Source organism: Sciurus vulgaris (genome assembly GCF_902686455.1).
Source record: "Sciurus vulgaris genome assembly, contig: HiC_scaffold_442_arrow_ctg1, whole genome shotgun sequence".
NCBI classification, from domain to species: Eukaryota; Metazoa; Chordata; class Mammalia; order Rodentia; family Sciuridae; genus Sciurus; species Sciurus vulgaris.
Genome location: NW_027632595.1, coordinates 5,895,128 through 5,899,482, shown reverse-complemented (window position 1 = coordinate 5,899,482; position 4,355 = coordinate 5,895,128). Strand labels below are relative to the sequence as shown.

At 37.8% G+C, this 4,355-nt stretch overlaps 1 pseudogene across 1 annotated transcript; it reads right to left on the bottom strand.

Annotated features, from left to right (window-relative positions):
* Window positions 1-2,376: 2,376 nt before the first annotated feature.
* Window positions 2,377-4,108, bottom strand: LOC306652675 (CCR4-NOT transcription complex subunit 6-like; annotated as a pseudogene). Its single transcript has one exon. The product of its transcript is annotated as a CCR4-NOT transcription complex subunit 6-like (transcript).
* Between the last annotated feature and the right edge of the window lie 247 nt (window positions 4,109-4,355).

Sequence of the window (4,355 nt, the reverse complement as noted above, 5' to 3'; positions counted from 1 at the left end):
TTTTATTTTTTGTTCTACATTTAACTATTAAAATTGGGTTTATTTTATTAATAAATGGGCTCCTCTGTGGTTCATATACAATCATAAGTGAATTTTAAATTCCATTTTATACAAACATCTCAAAAATACTGGGAGTAAAGTATGGTAGGAAATATTGCTCACATTGCTAATAAGCATGCATATAATGAAAGGAGGAAAATGTTTTGTTAGTGCATATACCTCCAGAGCAGAAAATCCACCCAAAACAAAAGATCTAAAATAAAACATACAGTAGCTGATTACAAAAAAAGGTAATGTCCACAAAACTAAGGTTTTCATGCTATTCTACTTTCCAGTACTATGCTTCAGGTAATCAATTTGCATGGCTAGATGTTGGATGCTTGAGGTATATAAGAAGGGATACCTGCACATTGAGGAAAATCTGTCATCTTAAGGGTTGTTTCTTTTTGTTTATTCTGGTACTTTAACATTTTTAAAAGAATATTTACATCAAACTTCATTGAACTACAATGACATTCCAATTATAATAGATGACAAACAATGCATCTAATCACTAGGCACTTTTAAAAGGGAGTTTAGGCTTTACAGAACCCTTCTGGTGCAATCCCATATATGATATTGCATCATCCCACCACACTTGTCCCACTAAAAAATTACCCCTAGGGGATATATTATCTCATACAGCCTGATTAATTTACTATGGAAGAAATTAGTATAAAATGACCAAAGGAAATGCATCATTTAAGAATAAAACAGCCTATGATGTCAGGTTTGAAAGAGGAGACAAATTGTATATATTTAAAACTAATTAAATAATTTAAATTTGACTTATACTTTATATGTTAGTGAGACACAAATATAGGCTATTTTCTTTCTTTTAAAATTTCATTCACATAATGGAAAATTTCTTGTTTATTAAAAATATCACATTTTGAGACTAGAAACAGTAAAGTGCATGAAAAGTTTAAAATATGAATTTCAGAAAACTCATAGCAACAAAAAAGCACGATAAAGAAAAACTTAAAAACACAGACACAACCTTTTCCTGTTACTGTGCCATAATTAACATCAAGTAGCCAACCAATTTTTCCCCTCAGAAAATGATACTGCATTCACTGCTTCTTGAGTCACAGATCATCAACTGGCTCCTCCTGAGCAAAAAAAAAAAAAAAAAAAAAAAGAGGATTCCAACATATCTGAAGGCATCAACAGTTGAAGGCATCAACAGTTGGGAATAAACCAGTAGCTTTTCAATTCAACCCTAATAGACAATGGAAACAAAGATTAAAAGCATATGATGGCCATTTGGCAGCTAGAGTCAGAAAAAATTGATCCAAGGTTTTCAATTACTGCCCCAAATCTGTTCTCTCTCCCTCAAATCCTTTCTATTGTTAACCTCAATCAAACCCAAAAGCCATTTAACCTACTTTTGGAAACACAAGAAATATTTGTATGACTTTCCCCTTCTGAAACTTTGATCAGGGTCTTTTTCCTCAGAAGTTTGTTTTATAATTATTTGATTGTAAAGGCAAAATGATGTATCTCTTTTTCCAGTATAACCAGACAGAAAACAAGGCTAAATAAGAATAATGAAAAAATACTGGACACCAATTTTGTGGGCTTCCTAAACATACCAAATCCTATTTTCAAGATGTATGGCAGTATAAATTACCTGCTGTTGCCCTATAAATAAACTAGAGAGACAGGCTTAGAATACTCATAAACAGATTATAACTAATATTAGGGACAAAAATAACACAGTGATTTCTCAAAAAACCAAAACAAAACAACCAGTCTTTAGCCAACAAACTGTCATGTGCTGTTAAATGTTTGATTTTGAAAGCATATTGTGCAATCATCTTTTAATTTCTCAAATGTTCTTACTACAACTAGAGGTTATACCATAGTTTATGTACTGATCAAGCAAATTTAAGTGTTTTGTTAATGTGCAAATGACTTGGGGAGTCAAAAATTGGTTTGATATAAAGGAAAACAAATTCAAGAAAGTTTTCCCTGGAAGGCATTCCATCATCATTCAATTTAAAATCTTATATTTATAGTTTTAAAAAACTGCCTTTTACAAAAAAAATCAATTGGCTCATTTGAAACCATTCAAAAGAATGTATTCATTTTTCTAAAGCAAATATATTGATGTTTGGCCTCAAATAGATGATTAATCAATTATGAATGCTGACTCCTAATATAAAATGAAGAAAATCCAATTTAAAAACACGTTAAATTAAAATTTTGGAAAGACAATAGTACTTTGGTTCCACCCCTAGTGCCAAATGATATCAATATGCACAAAAATGTACAAAGTCTTACAGCAAACCCATAATGAAAGGAACCTGAAGAAGCAGCTTAGGGATAGCCATACTTCAATCCTACATACTTTGATTTACAACTGTACAGGTCTATAGCAATAGATCCCCATCTTTGCAGGGCAGTACTCCACTACCTTCCATTAGGCAAGTGAACACCATTGACAAGAGGCAGGAATGGAGGGTGGAGTTCAAGTTATGTTAACAGTGAGAAGTGGTCTGAAGGGATGTGAGGGTGTGGACCCCAGTGATGTTGTTCTCAACTAGCCATTGAGGATCTAAAGGCCCCAGGACACCAAGCAGGTTCATATCAGTCTTGGAATAGAAAATGTAGTCAATCACGCCTTTGAAATCAAAGGTGTAATTGGTGTAAGGCATCAAGTTATTTTCATAGGCGCTCTTAAGTTGGAGCCATGTGTAATTCTCCCTTCTGAGCTTCCATTTTTTCCATTGCAGCTGAAGTTCATAAGACACTCATTGTACCTTAGTTCCTTGAAATCTTTATGGTTGTCAGCTACTCCTCCATTGCTTAAATATTCCACAACACCTCAATCTGGCAATGAGTTAAGATCTGACATAGCACCAGTGGGATGGAATTAGGATCTGAAGTTGGGCTGCCAGGCCTACTTGAGGCTTTCTCCAGAATGTTTTTAACCTTTGAGGCAAACATCATGCTCTGGATAAGTTTCACATCAGAATACTCTGGGTCCCAGTGCATGTGGGCATTTGCCACTATAAGCAGCTGTTTGTCTGCAGCATGAATAGGCTTCATACCTGCTCCAAATAGTTCTTTGTGAACCTCTAATACCACAGTGACAACAATGTTATCTTTTGTCATCACTCTGTTCAGGATAGCTTCGGATCCATCTGAATTAGCCATTGCCACTTGGTTGAATTCCACTGTATGCTTCTGCACCAATGTAAATTTTTCTGTTTTCAAGAATATTACACAACCGTCCACATGGTTTCTCTCCTGCTCAGACATGATTTTGGCACGTGACTTTGGAGAAAAAAAATCCATCATATCCACGATCCTTCAATGCTGGCAGAAAGAGAGTGAAGTATTGCTCTGTTTTCACTTCCTGAAGACTAATGATATCTGCGTCACAGTTAACAATTTCTTCCATGATTCCCTTTTTTCTGTATTCCCAGTTTAATGCCCAGGATGGGTAATAGCCATATAGCTTCTGGGTAGCATATTTATCACATAACACATTATAACACATAACTATGAATGATGCTGATGGCAGAATTTGGTCTCGTTCTTTTAATGTAATCCATGGCCTCGGAGGAAGCTGCTCTGGATGAACTGCAAGATTGTCAAGCATGAAGTTCAGTAGCTTTCGTGTTCCATCTGGGTCCTGGTATATATTGAGAATATCCTGTGATAAAGGATTAACTTTCAAACCTAGAGTTTGTAGCTGGAAGAGCCGACCAAGTTCATAAGGCAAAACCCGTAACAGATTGTTATTTAAAAGCAATTTCCTGAGAGACACCATGTTTCCTAGTTCTGCCGGTAGGTAAACTGCTGAGTTTATTGAATGACAGATCCAGGTAAACCAGATTATGAAGCTTGGCAATATCAGGTGGGATGCGGCTAAGGAAATTGTCATTTAGGTGCAGTGCTGTCAAGTGTGTCAATGACCAAAGTGATGTACTTGAACTCCGCACTCTACCCGAGATTTCTAATTTTGCCCAGTGAGATTTTTCCCATTGGCTACATCCTCTGCTGACATGATGGTACAAATTCTGCGAGGATCTGGAGGATCATATGTTTCCTTTGGCATCCCTATTGGTCTGCATTCAGCGCGCCAGGGTCCAGGCGGTGGCGGCGGCGGGGGAGGCTGCAGCGGGGGTAGCAGCGGTGGCGGCGGGGCTGAGGGCAGCAAAGACATGCAGGCAGCCCGCCAGGGGGAGAGGCACCTGCTGGAGGGGACGCGGGGCGGGCAGGCCGGGCCACATGAGGAACGGGCAGGGGCGGCGGCTCGGAGGGCGGCTGAAGGGAGAAGGAAGGAGACTGATGGGGCCGGGTAG